The 19,961-nt window shown below is 41.6% G+C and overlaps 1 long non-coding RNA gene across 10 annotated transcripts in view; it reads left to right on the forward strand.

Moving 5' to 3' along the window:
* LOC112642349 (uncharacterized) overlaps positions 1 to 19,961 on the forward strand; it is a 93,726-nt gene that overhangs the window by 46,471 nt on the left and 27,294 nt on the right. For 5 of the 10 annotated variants that reach the window (XR_007402247.1, XR_004805189.2, XR_007402250.1 and 2 more), the window contains exon 4: positions 12,466 to 12,599. The exons of the other annotated variants lie outside the window; for them this stretch is intronic. This is a non-coding gene — a long non-coding RNA (uncharacterized LOC112642349). The remainder of the gene's footprint in view (positions 1 to 12,465; positions 12,600 to 19,961) is intronic. 10 annotated transcript variants of the gene reach the window in all.

Genomic DNA, 19,961 nt, shown 5'->3' on the forward strand with positions numbered 1-19,961 from the left:
TATGACTCCAAAAACAGAAACCATAAAAAAGGTATTAGATTAGGCTACATGAAATTGTAAATTGCTGTTCTAAAGATATTATAAACACATATTGGCTAATTACCACCTGGTTAAAAATGTACACAACATATATGATAGATAAATGATTGTTGTTTCTAATATGTAAAGAGTCTATATATATCAATGGTAAAAATTAGAACAATCTCATAAATAAATAGGCAAAGGGCACAAACAAGCAATTTACAAAAGGAATGTAAATACCAATAAAAGTATGGAAGGATGCTCAATCTCAACGGTAATAAAATAAATCCAAATTAAGCAATGTTATTGCAAATTTATGCCATAACATATGCAATATTATGCAAATGTTATTTGGCAGATTGGCAGAGTTAAACAGATTGATAATTTTCGGTGTCAAAGAGGGTGTAAGGAAACTTTCGTATTAGTGGTGGGAAAGTAAATTGTTATATCATTGGAAGACATGTGCTAATATTTATAAAAAATCTTAAAAAGGTGCATACCCTTGAATTCTGCAATTCCATATCCAGGAATTTATTCCAAAGCAATAATCAACAAGTTAAAAGAGATTTATATATAAGGATGTTTATTGCGAGTCATTGTTAATATAAAATTTTGGGTAGAACCTAAATATCCATCAGCAGAGACCTGATTAAGCTAGTAAATTATGCTATAGAATACTATCTATTTATATGAATTATGTGGTTTTATATTTATTGAAATGGGAAGATGTCCCTTGTTAAATTAAAGATAGCATGTGTATATTAAGATCCTATTTTTTGTGTTAAAGTAAGTGTGTGGGGATCCCTGGGTGGCACAGCGGTTTGGCGCCTGCCTTTGGCCCAGGGCGCGATCCTGGAGACCCGGGATCATATCCCACATTGGGGTCCCGGTGCATGGAGCCTGCTTCTCCCTCTGCCTGTGTCTCTGCCTCTCTCTCTCTCTCTCATTCTGTGTGACTATCATAAATAAATAAAAATTAAAAAAATTATAAAAAAATAAAGTGTGTGTGTGTGTACACACACACACACACACACACACACACCCAATACAATGATTGGCACTCAGTAACAGCTGACCGACTAAGGTCCAGATTAAAAACACAAGGCTAGGTGTGTGTATATCAGATTTTTAAAAAAGATTTTATTTATTTATTCATGAGAATACACAGAGAAGAGCAAGACAGAGACAGAGACACAGGCAGAGGGAGAAGCAGGCTCCATGCAAGGAGCCCGACATGGGACTCAATCCCGGGTCTCCAGGATCACACCCTGGGCCAAAGGCGGTGTTAAACCCCTGAGCCACCTGGGCTGCCCATGTATATCAGATGTTAATGATGACTATTTAAAGGTGGAGGGTGTTAAGTGATTTTTATCTTCTCTGTTTATTTGTGTATAGTATGAAAATTTTTTCAACAAATGGGTGTTATTTTCATAATCAGAAATTGTAATCTATTTATTTTCAGAAATGAAAGACTGGATAGGACTTCATCAATTATAAGTAGAGGTGTTGAGGATGCTGGCCTGTGTTTTGGGTTGAGTGACTGCCTTTAAGGTTCTCTTTTCATTGGAGATAAGACTATTAGAAGGAGGAGAAGGAAGAGGAGCAGGTGTATATTTGTATATGTGTATATTTGTGTTGGTGTTTAAATTTTCCACCTGTTGTGTTTGGAGTGCCAGTGGGACACCCAGTTGGATATATGGGTCTGGAGCTCCAAGAAAGAGGTTGGGTTATAATCCAATTACTGTTGATTCTAAGTTGTGAGTCAGCAGCCAATGTGTGGTAGTTTCCATCATGGCCATAAATGCTGGCTGCCCAGTGGAGAGAACAGAGTGAGGAGAGAGGAGGACAAGGGGGTAGTTCTTCAGAACTCCAATATCTTTAGGGAGGGCAGGAAGAGTTTCCAGGAAAGGAATCAGAGGAAGAAAAGGAAGTGAGGATGGAGAAGCAGCAAGTAGTGTCCTGAAATAATGGGACAATAATAAAAAATACATAATAATAAATGCAGCTGAGAGGTCAAGCTGGGTGCAGAATGCAAAGTGCCCAGTGGATCTAGTTGTTAGTGGGACATCTATGACCTTGGTGGGAGTGGTCTCAGTGGAATGGTGGGTATAGAAGTCAAAATGAAGTGAGGGGTGAATGCCATGTGAGTTGGTAGGGTAGTAAGTGTATTCAACTCAGTTCAGTAAGTGTGTCCAAGTGTATGAGACACTGGATGAGCAGGTAAGACCAGACTGATGGTGATAGCTGGAGGGAGATAGAAGGTCAAGATCTCATGTACTTTTTCTTAGGATAGGAGAGATGTGAGCATATTCAGAGACTGAAGGGAAGGGGCCAGCTGCAAGGGAGCCATGGACACTGGAGGTGGAGAGAGGGGTACTTCACAGGGGGTCAGAACAGGTGGCAAGGGACAAGAGCCATGGCACTGAGAGGATTAGTCCTTGATCAAGGAGGCAACCCTCTTCTACTCTGATAGAGCAGGGGAGAGGATGGGTGTGGGTGCAGCTGTAGGGCAGGGAGCAATAATTACGGTGGTTCATGCTTGATTTTCTCCAGAAGGCAAAAGATGCCCTCCCTCGTGATGGTGTTTCATCATCTCACTACCAGGAAAACCACAGTTTTAAGGTTCCCGCTTGATGAAGTTGGCTTGACGCAAAGCAATAATGAAAGTCGCCAATGGAGAATGTGGCAGGAATCAGCCCGAGTGTCAAATTCACTCAGCTCCTATGTGCAAATAGATAATTACGAGGCATCTCTACCAGTTGAAGGGATCAAGATTCTTCTCCTGCGTAAGCTGGCACATGTTTAAGATTTCCAGAATACAGATTTCCGAAATAATGATTCTAATAAACAGTGGTTATCTTAACTTTATTTTCAGGCCATAAAACATATCCTTTGATAAATTATTTCGCCGTCTATCCCCAAGTGCACCTCTCCATGCAAGCCTCCCCTCCCCCGGCCAGCAGCAGCCCGAATGGCAGCTCCATATATTATTCATTCCAATCAAATAAGACACAGTGGTGCCTCAGTAAACTTGCTTTTCATATCAGAATTGGTCTTATTGAGTAATACACACTGCAGACCCCAGCTTCCAGCACCAGGCCTGAAATGAGCAATTCTCTCATTGTAATAATGTGCCTCTGTCATCTCCTTATTATCAGCATGATAAAAGATGAAATATTCACAGATGCTGCCCTCCTAACCTGATCACAGCTTGATATTTGAGCTTTGGAAATGAGTTTTATAAGCTTTAATATACTCCTTGGCGGAGTGACCCCTGAAATTAAACATTATTACAGAGCGGATATTTAAAAAGCTGGGGCCGCAAATTACATCAAAATGAAAATATTAAGGAGTATTACGAATATACCAAGTGGGAGCTCACAGCTCTGGAAGCTGTGAGCGCCGGAGAACTCCACACGCGGGTGTCAAAAACATCAGAAAAAATAATAACAGCAGAGACACCTTGACTTCGGTTATTTTATACTTAGGACTAAACGAAATTATTTGAATGGATTTTTTTTCTCCTGTAGGCTAGCTTTCCAGGAGGGGGAAAAAAAAAGCCCATTATTCTCAACTTTAGGTTCCTAATACATTTCACGCTTGGTTTAAAGAGGCACCTTCCTTTTTTTTTTTTTTTTTTCCTAGTGCATGGATAAATAAAAGAAATACCTAAATATAATGAAACCAAAGATCATGCTAAGAAAAAAGTGAGCAAACACGACTAGAAAGAGCCCCTGGATTCAATTTCCCCTGCGATTGGCACTCTGATGGACAGGCTTCCAGCAACATCGGGGCTGGGGCTGCAGGAAACCAAGTAGGAGAGAGTGGGGTGGGGGGCTCACCAGCCTGCGGTAGGACTGTGGCAGCTTCAACATGGGGACCTGAGGATAATCAGAAACATAGTATTGTCTGCTTGAGCTTCACAAGGGATTTCAGTTTGTGGGATGGTGGTTCCTGGAGTTGGGTACTATGGATGCAGACCAGTGATTACTGGTTTAATGCTAGACTCTCTTGGATTGAAAACTTCATGAGGGCAGGAATGGTGCCTGACTTGTTCCCAGTGGTATTCTCAAGTGTAGCCCCAGGACTCAGATAGATGCCCCTTAGTAAATACTGTATTTGTTAAATGAAGGAGCGAGTGAGTGAAAAAGAACCAATGACTTCCCAATTCTTTTCCTTCCTGGCCCCCATGAAGAGTTCCTTGGAGGTGTTGTCTTTCTGGACCTGCAGGGAACACACAAGGAATCTTGTCTGTTCTCTTCCAAATTCTTACCCTTTATATTTACCTGAGGCTGTAAAACTAAGTTGCTAATTATAATTGGAGAGTATGCCAAAATTTTTTTTTTGATGCAATATATACATTTTGCTATTCTGCTTGTCATGGAAAGCTCCAAAAAAGAACCAATGACTTCCCAATTCTTTTCCTTCCTGGCCCCCATGAAGAATTCCATGGAGGTGTTGTCTCTATGGACCTGCAGGGAACACACAAGGAATCTTGTCTGTTCTCTTCCAAATTCTTATCCTTTTATATTTACCTGAGGCTGTAAAACTAAGTTGCTAATTATAATTGGAGAGTATGCCAAAAAAATTTTTTTGATGCAATATATACATTTTGCTAATCTGCTTGTCATGAAATCTCCTCTTTTTGTCATTGCTTTTTAAAATTAATCTTTCTGAGATTCCGTTTCCTCAGCTGTAGGACTGGGACATTAACACTCAACTTGGTGGTTACTGTTGGGATGGAATGAGCAAACATATGTAAAACAGTATGTTAGCTCGCTGGCTCCCTCCTCCCTTCCTTCCTTCCTTCCTTCCTTCCTTCCTTCCTTCCTTCCTTCCTTCCTTCCTTTTTCCTTCCTTCCTTCCTTCCTTCCTTCCTTCCTTCCTTCCTTCCTTCCTTCCTTCCTTCCTTCCTTCCTTCCGGCTTGGAGATGGTACAGATGTATTGACCAATTCAAAATAATCTTTTTTTTCTTTAAAAGAAACAAAAATCCCTTTCCTCAGTGGCAGATCAGTTATTTTACAAATCTCAAATGTTTATGTATAAAGGGGAAAAGAAATTCACACATAAAATCTAAAACATGGATTTTGTAATGGCTAGACTGGGGTTTGAATCCTGACTTTGTCTATTTGTAGCTTTGAGACTTTAGGCAAGTTATTTAATTTTTCTGAGGCTCAGTTTCCTTATTTATAAAAATAGGAATAATGGTAATGCTATCCCATTTGCCTGCTTCATGCCAAGGTATATATGTAAAAAAAATTAAATATAAAGTGTAAAGATTAGAAGAGAAGAAATAATAGTTATTATTTGCAGGAGTGCCTGGCTGTCTTAGTGGAGCATGTGACCCTTGATCTTGGGATTGTGGGTTCAAACCTCATGTTGGGTGTAGAGATTGCTTAAAAATAAAATCTTCTCAAAATAGTTATTATTTGCAGATCTATTACTATATAGAAAACACAAAAGAAACTATAGATAAATTATTAGAATCAAAATGAGAATTTAAGTAGGGTTGCCGGATACAAAATCAATATACAGAAGTCAGTTGAATTTTTATATGAATAGCAATCAGTTGGAAAATATAAAAGAAGCCATTCACACTAACAACAAAAATATAGAAGTACCTAGGAGAAATACAACAAAAACTGAAATTTTTTATGGAGAAAATTACAAAATTTTTTTGAAATATGCTAAATGAAGGGCTATATAAACAGATATATCATATTCTTGGACAAGATGCCCAACATTATAAAGACGTAAATTTCTCGAACTGCTCTTTCAATTCAGTGCAATTCCAATTAGATTTACGATGAGATGGGACCTTGACAAACTAATTCTTTTTTTTTATTTTTTTATTTTTTTATTTTAAAGATTTTAATTTATTTATTCATGAGAGACCCACAGAGAGAGAGAGAGGCAGGACACAGGCAGAGGGAGAAGCAGGCTCCATGCAGGGAGCCCGACGTGGGACTCGATCCCGGGTCTCCAGGATCATGCCCTGGGCTGAAGGTAGCGCGCTGAGCCACCCGGGCTGCCCTAATTCTTTTTTTTTTTAAGATTTTATTTATTTGAGAAAGAGAGCATGAGCAGGGGGAGGGACAAAGGGAGAAGCAGACTCTCTTCTGATCAGGGAGTCCAATGTAGGGCTCGATCCCAGGACCCTGGGATCATGATCTGAGTCGAAGGCAGATGTTTAACTGACTGAGCCATCCAGGCACCCCTAACAAACTGATTCTTACATTTATATAGTATAGCAAAGGGCCAAATCCTTCTGAAGAAGAATAAGCTGGGGATATTACTGTACTAGATGAGCAAGACTTACCATAAAGCTATAGTAATCAAGACAATGATAGATAAATAGGATGATGGAACAGAAGAGCCCAGAAACCATGCATACATGGAAACTTGACTCTTGATGGTATGTGCGTTACAGAGTAGAGGGGTGCTGGGAAAATTGGTAATCCTTACTAAAAAAAAGATTCTGGTTCTTACCTTATGATTTACATAAAGATAAATTCTATGTGGATTAAATTATTAGAAGTGAGAAGAAAAACTAGAAAATGTTTAGAACAGTATAGGAGAATATCTTCATAACCATGAGGTCATGAAACATACATGTTGTAAAGACAAAGATTAATAAATGTGACTATATTAGAGTTATGAGCTCATTCATCACAAGACCCCATAGAATGAAAAGACAAGCCATAAACCCAGGAGAAGATATTTTAACACACATAACCAAAAAGGATTAATATCCAGAATATATAAAGAATGACTGCAAATGTGTAAGAACAATACATTTGTATCAGACTAATGGGCAAAAGACATAAACAATTATTTTCCACAAGAGGAAATATGAATAGGCAATAAACATATGAAAAGATGCTTAGCCTCACTGATAATTGGAAATTGCACATTAAAACAATAATGAGATTTCATTACATGTCCATCAGATTGCTAAAAATTAAAAAGACTGGCAGCACAAAGTTTTTTTGGGATGTGGAGTAACAAACTCTTGTCTACTACTGCTGGGTGTAAATTTGTGCAACCATTTTGGCAAAATTTTGGAATCATTTAGCAAATTTGAACTCCTACATATACTGTGATCCAGTAAATCCATTCGCAAAGTATATCCTTAAGAAACTTTCATATATATTTACCAAAGGACATGCACAAAAATGTTCATACCATCATTTTCTGTATTAGCAAAGATAATGGACTTCATCAAAATGTCCTATTGTATATTGGATAAAGAAATTCTGTTAAGCTTATATAATGGACTGCTATTCTGAAATAAAAGTGAACATATTAATACTATTTGCATTAACTAGGGTGAACTTATAATTCAATGTTGGGTGAGAAAAGGAGGTCATAAAGAACATCTATAGTAGGATACCATTTGTAGAAAATGCGTAAAAAGCTGATGATGATAAAATTATAGAGAAAACCTAAGGAGTGATTAAAACAACATTGAGATAGTGGTTATGCTAGGGTGGGTTGGAATCTGTAGGAGAGGGTATGAGGCAGGGGAGGAGTATATAGGGGGCTTCTAAGATGCCAGGGTTGTCTGATTTCCATTTTATTATCTCTGTTTTAACAGTACATATGTGTTTTTAAACCCTCTTTTGTATGATGTATTTTATAGTGAAAAACAAAGCAACAAGCTCAGAGGTGGGGAAGTGACTTGCCCAGAGTAAGAAGTAAGCAAAGACACAGACCACAGTCCTCAGGCTGGTGTCATTTCCTGAAGCATTAATGTTTAACCATTAATTCCTTAACCTTCTTTTGACTGTGGCTCTTTCCCTCCATTTGCACATATGTGTTCATGACTCCCTGGGCCTGTGGTGTCTTCTTCCAATGTGTAGGTCTTCCCCGTTGGACAAGATGCTGAGTTACAAGGCCGTATTTCCAATCAGGACTGTGTATTTTCCTTCAATCTGTCATTAGGTGACAACATTGAAACCAGATGTGTCAGTCATTCTGGTCGTGGTCATGGTCAGCAAAAGGGCCAGTTTGCAAGTCCAGTTTCTTCATAGCAGACTAATGGCAACTATACCAATATTAATAAACATCTATTGAGCACCTACTGTGTTTCAGGCACCATTGTAAGCACTTTTACTTAGTCCTTCCTATAGCCCCTAAGGATACTGTCATCCATCCACATTATTCCTCTGGATCTGGGGTTCATACCCAGCCAGTCTGACTTCAGAGTATTGACTACTCTCCACACATTTAACTATTTATTACATGCCTGCTATATTCAAGTCCATGAAATAAGTAATAAGCAAAACAGACATGGTTTCTGCCTTTACGGAATCCAGTGTGGGAGGCAGGCACTCATCCAAATATAAAATTGCAAATAAGGGTAAGGCTGTAGAGGCAAGAGGTATAGGGAGCTATGATAGCATATGTCGGAGAGCCTATCTGTGTTGGGAATGTCAGAGAGAGCTTCACTAGGATGTAACATTTGAGACGAAAGTGGAGAGGGCATTAGCCAGCCTGGGGATTTCGTTTTTACACTGAAGAAAGTGGTTATAGGGCAGAGGGAGAGCAGGATGGTGCAAGAAGAGGGTACAAGCCTCTAGAACAAGATGGTTAGAGAGAGGTAATGACACATTGTTGTCACAGGAGACCTCGTGTTCACAGACAGCTCCAGAGTTAGCAAGACAAATAAGGGCAGCTGGAGAAACAGCCTATCCCAACCTACCCAAATAGGCTGATAGGATTTAGCATTCCAACACTGGCTTGGGCAGAGACCTATTTATTTGGGGTGAAATGGGAAGACAGGACTGATGTCCTGCCCTTCCAATTTCCCTTCCTGAGCTCAGGGGAGCTTCTTCTAGGATATGGCTTCCTTCTCCTGAGATGCAGGTGGCTGCTTTTGGACCACAGGTAAATTACTTCTTGGCACCTGGCTTTAGGAGCCTGTTAAGCCAAAGAATTCAGCCAGTCTCAGTGTTATCCACACAACTAAGGTTGCGGCAGAGACTCTATCTTTTGTCCTTCTCCCCTTTGATTTTAGTCAGAACCAGGGTCTGCTTATCATTGGTCCACCTCTCCCAAAGTTGCTGTTTCTAACTTTGTCTGTGAATAGGACCAATGCTTGCAAGTGCCATAAACTCAGGTGGAGCTAGCGCAAAAAATAGGGGCTTATTAGGGTTTCAGGAAATCCAAAGAGAGTGATGAGGCTGGATCAGAAACAGACTCACATGGTGGAACATAAAGCCAAACCTCCTTTCCAGTGCTGCAACTGTCAGGGAGAATGGGTTCTCTGCCTCATTCCTTTAGTCACGTGTAGTATAGACATGTAGTATAGAGTGCAGGTGGGCCCGCCCACGAGGCAGAAGAAAGCCCGTGTGCAAGAAGAAGGGGATGTCCTACTTTTTGCCATCAACCATGGAAACTTTGACCACTGAAAAAATGTGGTTCAATGAATGTCTAGGCCTGGACAATTAGATTTGTCACTCCTGTCCATCAAGAGAAGCAAGTGCAAAGATGTTGAGAGGAGCTAGAGAGTTGCTAGATGTTGCTTCGTTTATGAGCTGAGTTGGAAATATGAGGCAAAGAGAGAAGCCTTCCTGTTAATACTGGCAAATTGAGTGGGGTCTCAAAATGCCACCTAAACCATTGGGACACTCATGCAGCAGTCCTGGCCCTGTGTCGGGATCTCATTCCATTAAGAGTGTGTTCCTGTTCTGACGTCAGACACGGGCATTGGCTCCTCATTGGTCCATCTCCCCCTACGCTAAGGGGAGACTGACTTCCAATTGGCTGGCCCACTCCCAGTGTTGTCATGGTAGAAGTAAAGGCTTACTGCTCTTTGGTCCAGTTGCTTCTATCTTTGTACAGCAAAATGTAGTAATGCCAGAAACAAACACATTTTTGCATCAGCATTTGCCAGGGGACATAAAGTTACTTTTGCTTTCTTACTACAGCTCTTGAAGAACATGAGCATGCCCTGTAAACACACTTTTCTTTTTTTATTTTTCAAGGTGAGATAATCATGAATGGCATTTTAAGAAAATTCTTGTTAAATACTTTGAGTATCTAGCTTCCGAGATGTGACACGGAGTTGGGAAGAGGATTCCTTCTGTGTCTGCATGGAATCCACGCAGAGTCCCTCCCACCCCCAATAAGTTCTGGACCTCAGCACAGGGTGTTGTAATAACTCCCATTTCTCTGCCTGGTAACTACTGTCCCAGTCTTTGCTTTTATGAGTTTGGCTATTTTAGAGAACTTGTATAAATAAAACCATGCAATATTTGTGTTTCTGTGACCGGCTTATTTCTCTTGGCATCATATCCTCAAGGTTCATCCATAGAATTCAGTTTTCTTACTCTGTAGACCAGCTTCTATGCACTGCACTGCCTTGCTCCTCTGTTCTTAGCCAGCCCTGGTTCAGTAAGACTTTACATTTTGACTCATGGTTATTTCTCAGCTAATTCTCAAACTGCCAGCTTTCTACCTGGTTGAAACTGTTGGACATGGCAATCATGACTTTCCCAGACATATACTCTTCCAAAGTAGCCTCTTTTACTCAGGCTCCTGCTCAGAGGGAGGGTGTTTAAGTGCCCTGTGTATAAGAACATGGTGCCCCTTTGCTGAAATTTCCCTATACACTTTGTTTGGCACTTACGTGCATTGGCCCACACAACCTGTACCATCTTGTGCGATAGGTCTTGGTTCTGTAATTCTTTGATTCTAAGACACATTGTCCATTTATTTACTTTTTTTGGGAGGTGAGGGACACTATCACATCAAATATCTAAATCAATCGTAATGCATAGCCCAGTTTCAGAATGCTGAAGTGTGAAAAAAAAACACAGGATAATTTTTACTTAATAATAAGGTATTAGAGACTCAGGGAGATTAAGTCATGTGCCCATGCTCAAACAGTAAGTGGTGGAGCTGGGATTTCTAAAATTCCTGGTGGTGGGGCACCTGGGTAGTTCAGACAGTTAAGCCTCTGCCTTCAGCTCAGGTCATGGTCTCAGGGTCCTGGGATCAAGTCCTGCATGGGGCTCCCTGCTCAGTGGGGAGTCTGCTTCTGCCTCTCTCTGTCCCTCCCCCTTGCTCCTGCTCTTTCTCTCTCTCAAATAAATAAATGAAATCTTTTATTTATTTATTTAAAAGATTTTGTTTATTCATGAGCGACACAGAGGAGAGGCAGAGGCAAAAGCAGAGGGAGAAGCAGGCTCCACAGAGGGAGCCTGATGTGGGACTCGATCCTGGGACTCCAGGATCACGCCCTGAGCTGAAGACAGCGCTAAACCGCTGAGCCACCCAGGCGTCCCTTAAATGAAATATTTTAAAAAATAAAATTAAATTCATGGTGGGGAGAGGTGTCCCTGTCCTTTCTCTTCTCCTTCCTCCTGTACCCACTTGCAGCTGGAGCCGCAGCCTGGTTCGGGTATGTGCATCTGATCTCCTGCTGTTCCAAGTACTGTCTTCCTCTCAGGAATGAAGTATTGGTGTTGAGGGAGACTGTAGTGCCTGGGGCTGCAGAACTGGGAAGTCTGAAAGGGTCAGAGCCATGACAGGCTGGAGCCTTGGACAAGCTGATGTTTAGGGGAGCAGACAGTTTGAGGATGGGTATATAAATGGGGCAGACCAGCTGAGAAGGTAAGATAGGGATACTAGCCACTATGATGTTCTCACTCTCCTTCCTCCAGGAGGATTCTGGAACATTCTCCTGAATAAAAATAACCTTTATTTGCCAGGTGCTTTGCTTATTAGCATTTACACCTCATGATCTCATGTCACCTTCATGACAACCCTTTGGCCAGTTCTAGTCTCACCCCATTTTAGAGTGAGAACATGGGTTCAGAAAAGTGACTTGCCTCAGTCCCACAACTGGAAAGTGGCTGAACTGGATTGGGATCCAATGTGGCCTCTATCCAGAGCTGGGCTTCTCTACACCATCTTACTTTGAGATCACTAGAAACAATAACACCAAACAAACAAAAAACCCCGAACCACCCTCTTATTCATGCTGGTTTGCATGAGTGTCTGATCCTTGGCACTAGGCAATTACAACTGGAACAGAAGTTTTCACAGAGGATTTTGTTTTCCCTTCTGGGTTTATTCTGTTTGACTACGATATCAGTGACAACATCTGCTTTCTGTTTTTACAGATTCTTTTTTTTTTTTTTTTCAAAGCATGCATTTGAAGTATGAGTATTTGGTTTTTTGGACTGAGTGAATGAATATGTTTTATTTCTCTGAGAATCCACATTTCTTAGGCATGTGGATTGAACTGAACTGTCTGGATTGTTTTTTCATCTGAACAGTCCATGCCCCAAACGCAGCTTCTTACCACTCCTTCTCTATCCCCCTTGATGGTTGAATCCATTTGAACAGGCTTTTACACTTGCCATATGATTTATTTACTAACTCAGGTGCTCATTCAGCAACTGAGCATTTACTGAGCACCTATTCTTTACTAGACGTTGTGCTGCAGCCAGAGAGCTCCACTGACACGCCCCTGCTTTAAGAACCTCACAGGTTGGGGTGTGGAGAGAGAAGTAGGAGGGAATAAGGTTACTGAGGACCCCACAGCATCACAAGTGCTATCACAGAGGTAAGTACAGTGATGACAAGAGCAGTGTGTGCGTCAGACTGGGGTTTTATCAAAGCTTCCCGATTGGTTGGCTGTGATGTTGAAGGACAGGTGAGTGTTAGCTACATAGAGAATGGGTGGAGAGGTGGGGAGCATGTGAAGCAGAGACAATAGCAAGTATCAAAGTCAGGAGGAAAGTTAGGAGAACTGCAACTCACCTGGTGTTGGGAAGGCACAGGTGAGAGTGATATGGACAGAGTGACAGGGATCAGGCTAGAGAGGCCGTCAGGGGACAGACTGAGCCTCCGTACAGCCTTATTAATGAAAGCCTTCCTTAATAACAGGTGAAGGAATTCCATGGAAGGGTTGAAGTGGGGGAGTGTTGCAGCCAGGCTGCTTTCCTGTGGTGGCAGTGGAGTGAGTGGGGTGTAGTGGCAATTTTCGCTGTCAGAAAATCCAGTTGGGAGGCAGTTGCTCTAATCCAAGAGAACAGTGGCAGTACAGATGGAGGAGAAAAAAAACCAACAGATTTGAGAGCTGTTAGGGAGGTAAAATAGGCTGAGCTTCTTGACAGAGTGGAGCAGTGGGTGAAGGAGAGGGGGGCATCCTTCCTTCCTAGGTCGTTTGGTTGGGTGACTATGTTGGTGGCACTGGCACCATTTAGCAAGATGGCGTTGGAAGTGGTGGAGCAGGTATGGGGTCTGGACTGGGATTGGAGAAACAAGTTCAGATTTGAATATGCCACAATAGATATGTCTGTGGGACATGTAGGGGAATGATGGGCATTGGCAGGAGAACACCAGAGAGGGGCAGAACAAGAGAGACCAGTGCTCAGCATCCTACAGCTGCCCTGGGAATGGGATGTGAGGATGGGGTAAGGAAAACTCTTTTGCTTACCTCAGGCATCCTGGATCTTTTCTTACAAGGTTTCTACTTGGAAAATTTCCTGTCTGTCTTGGGGGGTATGCAGTCAAATTGCAATGTCAGTGCACCCAGCATTGATAGTTTCCCTGGAGAGATGCATCTTCCCACCCATTTGGATATAGCATGTTGGGGCTAATATGGAGGATTCTGCTTCCTTGCAGTTCATTGATACATTCCTTGCATTTGGTATCCATCGTCCTCTGGCCATCACCAAGTCAACGGGATTCTAATATTCCTTTCCCTGATCCAACCAAAGCTCTTTGTAAATTGGACTCAGCAGGAGTAAGTCCAGTGACCTCATAAATAGTGGAAATGATTGCAAATCAGAATTCATATATGTTCCCAACTCAGTGGGTATCCTTCTCCCCCACAAAGGAAGCAATCATTGCTTTCAAATTTCTGTTTGCCCTTTCACTCAGCTATGTTGGAAGAAAATATATATAGAGATTTTGCTGTATAAGCCTGAAAAGTCCACTTCCTCCAACCTGAAAAAATAAGAGTCCTATGCCTGGCCCTGTGTAGTCAGGTGTTTGCACTTGGAGAATCACCCAGAAGTGTGAGGCTCTGGCTGGGGGCTCATAGAAAAGGTCTTCCATAAGCATCAGGGAAAATACTTCGTACTGAAAGAAATACTTAAAAACATGGTGGCAGAGACTGCTAATGTGTGACCAACATCAGTCTTTTCCCCTCTCTTCATGGCACGTGGAGGAGGAAGGGCTTCAGGGACTCATTTTGGCCGTTGGAGCATGAGCAGAAGCAATTATACCCTTTCTAGTCTTGGCCCTTCATGAGATCTTACACTTTCTTTCTTGTCTGTTTTCTGGCTTTTGTGGTGATCCAGTGGAGGACTCTGAGATGATGGAGCAAATATATGGAAGGAGGTTGAGTCTCTGAATGACTGTATGGAGCAGAGTTCTGTCTACTGGCCTGCATTAAACTATGACTTGAATAGGAAATAAACCTCTCTGTGTCTAAACAGTAGGATTTGGATGGGGTTTGTCCGATGTGGGAATTTGGTTGTCTTTTCTGCTATTTCTTCTCTGAGTTCTGTTTTTTGGAGCCCTGCTTGGATTTGTATGGAAAAGACTGCTTTCTCATACCTCTTTCCTTGTCTGGCACTCTCCTTGCTTTTCCCTATAGAGATATATGAATCGAATAACTTGTGGTTCTGATGCATAAAAGGTACATAAGAGAGAGAGAGACAGAGACAGAGAAAGAGAGAGAGAGAGAGAGAGAGAGAGAGAAAACGTGTCCTCACGCGCACAAGGGATTGCTTGAGGAGAGAGCAGGGATAGTCCTGGATTCCCATCCTGCCTGTAGAGTCTGTTATCTGATAAATCACTTAATTTTGTCGAATCTCAGTTCCTTCACTTGTGAAATGGGCTTGTACGAATAAGGAGAATTGCTGTGAGCGTTTGATGAGATAATGTATATGAAAGCACTTTATAAACTGTAAAGCTCAATATGCCTGTGGGTGATGATTGGGGAGGTAGGAGGATGTTGACACTTGGCTGAGCGATACTTCACTGTGATTGTTCTCTTTTCGCCTGCCATTCTGGGCACCCACATTCTTTAAGTGGAAGCATCCATGTTGAACCCCAGTTCTTTCATGTTGCACTGCTCGAAATAATCCTTGAAGAGCATTTATAGAAAGTTAAGGTTAATTTTGCTCACTCTCAATGCTTTTTTTCCCTCTTCTTTCAGTTGTTGCTAGATTTATGGAAGGAGAATTCATAGAGCAGAGTTAATAAGTCAATTAAATTTCATTTGGTTTACAAAAAAAACTCCCCATTCTAAAACTGCCCAAGAAACAAAACTACATCTATTCACACAAATTGCAACGCTTTTTCTCTGGATAAACAATTTCTTTTTGTGTTTTATTGTTTTTATGTCCTAAAAGGACAGAGAGATTCACCCGTCTTGGAGTTTCCATAATTTAAGAACAATCATTTGCTTTTTCTAATTTGTCCTAATGAGCCCACATTTTTTCTTTATCAGACCCATTTTCTCTGGCAAAAGGTCATCACAGGCAATCATCCATGTCTGCTGGGTATAAATTGTTTTCATAACAATTTTCATTTGCCTTGGAAAATGCGCCAGGCTGAAAACATGGCCACTTTTTATCTATGATAGCATGCATCATGTTTCTTCCCATTTGCTTTGGAATATCAACCCTCAGAAGAATAACAAGCCATGGAGTTGGGAATGTGAGCTGGTGATGTGGACTGACAACACTCCGTCCCTGCTTTCTAGACCTGCACACCTGTTCCATCTCTTCTTTCTGGCTCACTTTGGGATCCAGATCCCCTTTTCACTTCCTCTACCTCCTCGGTGTGTTTTCTGGCTGCCTTGGCCTAGTCGGGCCTTGATTCCCCTTCATTCTGTGTCCCAAAGCTGAAGGCTGATCAAGCCCACTCTCACTCCCAGTCTCAGCTCCTAGAAGTGTCCTGGGCTGAGGCTGGGAGTCTGTGATAATCAGAGGAAGGGAGGATTTTAAAAAACATTTTATATTTCATTTTAATTCTCCAAAAGCTCCAGCATGTGTTCTGTTGATTCCTTCACTCATTCATGTGACTAAAATTACTGAGCATCTACTCTGTTCCAGGAACTGGGCATAAAGATTACATACATTCCTGCAAACTCTATGCTTTTGATCCATTGATGGAGATAGGCAATGGTATGAGAAATTATATTGCCATTGTGGGAAGCACAGAGACACTGGGGGAACAGGGTGTCTGGATGAGTTTCTGCTCAGATTCAAGGCAAACAGACACAATGTGCTAAAGGAGGGGCTCAACCAGCACTGTCCAAGAGAAATATAATTTGAGTCACCAATGTAATTTAAAATTTTTTACTTAAAAAATTATATGGTAAAATTGACGACTTTTTTCTTTTCCTCCTGCAGTGTTCAGTTCTAAGAATTTTAACACATGGAATATACTCAGGTACCCACCACCACAGAATATAGAACAGTCTTGTCTTCCAAAAAAACTCCTCTGGGCATTCCTTTGTCATCACATCCTTTCCCACCTATAATCTCTAGCAACCACTCATCTGTTTTCCACCACTATAGTTGATCTTTTTTTTTTTTTTTAATTTATTTATTTATTCACGAGAGACACAGACAGTAAGGCAGAGAACAGGCAGAGGGAGAAGCAGGCTCCATGCAGGGAGCCTGATGTGGGACTCGATCCAAGGTCTCCAGGATCACGTCCTGGGCTAAAGGTGGTGCTAAACCGCTGAGCCACCCGGGATGCTCCTATAGTTGGTCTTTATAGGAATGTTCAATAAAATGGAATCATATAGTATGTGAGCTTTTGTGATTGGCTTCTTTCACTCAATGAATCTTTAAGATTCATCTAAGTTGTTTATTAATATTTCCTTCCTTTTTTGCTGTAAGTAGTTTTCCATGATATGGATATAGTACAGTTTCTTTATCCATTCACCTCCTGGGGAAGATTTGAGTTGCCTCCAGCCCTGGGCTATCACAGACAGAGCTGCTGTCAGTCTTTTCCAGCTGCCATGACAAAGTACCATAGACCAAGTGGTTTATAAACCATAGAAAGTTATTTCTCACAGTGGCGGAGAGGGAGAACTCTCTGGGATCCCTTTTGTAAGGGCACTAATCCAATTCATGAGGGCTCAACTAGCATGAGTGACTCACCTCTCAGAGGTCCCACCTCTTAATACCATCACACTGGGAATAAGATTTCAATATAAAATATTCATGGGGTAGGGAACAAAAATTCAGTCCATAAAAGCTGCTATGAACACTTATATAGACTTTCGTATAAACGTACATTTTAATTTCTCTAGGGTAAACACCCCGGGGTAGGATCTCCGGGGTATTATGGGAAGTGTATAATTAACTTTGAAAGAAACTGCCAAACCTTTCCCAGAGTGCCTTCCATTTTGCATTCCCAGTCGCAATGAGAATTTCACTAATTCCTCATCCTCACCAGCACTTGGTGTTGTCAATATTTTTAATTGTATCTATTCTAATGGATGCTAAGGGATATCTATTTTAATTTGCATTTCCTTAATGCCTAGGGATTGAACATCTTTTCATGTGCTTATTTGACCTCCTTATATCCTCTTTGGTAAAGTGTCTGCTCAAGTCCTTTGGATGTTTCTTATTGAGTTTTGAGAATTCTTTTTTTTTAAAGATTTAATTTATTTATTCATGAAAGACAGAGAGAGGCAGAGACATAGGCAGAAGCAGGCTCCATGCAGAGAGCCTGATGTGGTACTGGATCCCAGGAGCCCGGGATCATGACCTGAGCCGAAGGTAGACGCACTCAACCATTGAGCCACCGAGGTGCCCCGCATTTTGAGAATTCTTATGTTCTGGATACAAATCTCATGTCTGTTACGTGGTTGGAAAGTATTTCTTCCCAGTCCGTAGCTCGCCTTTTAATTCTCCTGTTCGTGTCTTTGGTAGAGTAAAAGTTTACAATTTTTATGAAGTTCCAATTTATCATTTTTTTCTTTTATGAATTATGCTTTGGTATCATTTCTAAGAGCTCTAAGTGTTTTAAATTTTCTAGCAACCATCTAAAGAAAAAAGTCAAAGGAATGAGGCAAGATAAATTCTAATAATATATGATATATGTCCCAATATTTCCAAAATGCTGTAATTTCAGCATGTAATCATTTAAAAAATTAAGATGTTTCACATTTTTGGGGTACTTAGTCTTCAAAATCCATTGTGTGCTTCATACTTACAAGCCATCTCCACCTGACTATCCACATTTCAAGTGCTCAACAGCCACATGGGTTAGTGGCTACTGCATTGGAGGGTGTCAAGCCAGACCATGTGACAAGTTTTTGAAAGGTGATGGTTGACAACTCTTAAAGTCCTCCCCTACACTGAGGGTATAAAAAGAAGAGGAATCAGAGATTTGGAGCTGGTCTTCGGGGAGGATTTCTTCAGGGAAATCTGTGCTGTGAATTCTAGCCTCCTTCCCTTCCATGGGGAGGGGGGTGGGATCTGCTACTTCTTAATCCTAAACCAGCTGAGAGGGACCATGAGGAGGAAAGCAGGATGTGGGGGCTCAAGCTTTGGAAAGGAAATGGTGCTGTGCTGTGGGTCCCAGGGGAAGGGCTGTGGGATACCTGTCTTCTTGTCTCAAGTCTTGAGAAAGGGCTTGAATGGGTCACTTGGAGAGCTCATTATACATCCCCTCCAATTTGAGGGACACAGCTGGTGTATGATTTATACCTAAGAAACCTACAGGTCAAGGATACTGATTGAAGCAGCCTAGAAGTTGCTGTACTCCCATCTATTTGGGGTCAAGAATGCAAGAGTGTAGCCCAGAATGAGTCAGACAGAAAGCCAGTGTGAGATCCTATGCAGGACCTTGGCCATCAGACCTCAGCAGAGAGAAGCTACAGGTGTCATCCAAGGCCTCAGGACTAACGCAGGGCAAGCCATGGGCCTAGGCAGAGATACATTTGCCCTGATTAAGAAGACTGCAGCTGTGAGAGAGCAGAGTCTCCAAAGGACCCACGAGAGAAAAGAAGTCAGTTGTGGGCGTCTGCGAAGTTCAGAGAACAGCAATGCTAGATCTCCATGTACCAGTCAAAACAGAACTTTCAGGCTCCCCTTCCCTCTTCCTCCTCTTTGCCTTCCATCCATGGAGATGTCAGAAAGGTGGATGGCAAATGGGAGAGGAGGAGTAGAAGCGTAGGTGAGGAACAAGAAGACATCCACCATGTCTCTCTCCTCTGACTGCAGGCGCCCCACCTGTAAGTAGTCTGGAGTGGGCAGAGTGGAAAAGCCTCGATTTTAAATCAGATCTAGGAGTTTGATTATTATATGAGGCAGGATGTTTAAATTACTTAAATTATCCTGTGACTTAAAAGACAGTTTATGCTTCTCACCTGTTTGATGTCTCATAACTAATCTCCTGCTGCTAGACTCCCTTTTGCCCCCTTCCTGCCCACTGATGTGGAGGTAGCCTATTGAATTTCAGCTCGATCATGTCACACCTATTCTCACAAACCCTTCATGTGCAAACCTGTCAAGGCTTTCCATGAGGGTAGAAGATAATATTCCCTCTACTCCGTCCACAGGCGTCATCGTGGTGGTCATGGTGGGGATCGTGGTGGTCATGTGGCAGAGAACACATTTGTCTCAGGTGCTCCTGGGGCCCTTGACCACAAGGTACAGGTATAGTTTAGTTTGCTTGCAGTGGGGAAAATCAAGCCCAATGTTAAATGAAATTGATCAGTTGGAAATGTTGATACATCATTAGGTTGAGAAAAATAAGCCAATCAGTCATCAGATGTGTTTGATGGAAAATGTAAGAGACTAGATTGGGTGATTTATTAATTCAAGAATTATTTGCTGAGCCAAGCACCATGCTAAGGAGCTGGGCATACAACAATAGAGTAGTCACAGCCCTTGCCCTCATGCAGTTTTCAGTTTCTTACCTAGGATTTTTGCAAGAAATTGTC

Source organism: Canis lupus, chromosome 15 (assembly GCF_003254725.2).
Source record: "Canis lupus dingo isolate Sandy chromosome 15, ASM325472v2, whole genome shotgun sequence".
Classification (NCBI taxonomy): domain Eukaryota; kingdom Metazoa; phylum Chordata; class Mammalia; order Carnivora; family Canidae; genus Canis; species Canis lupus.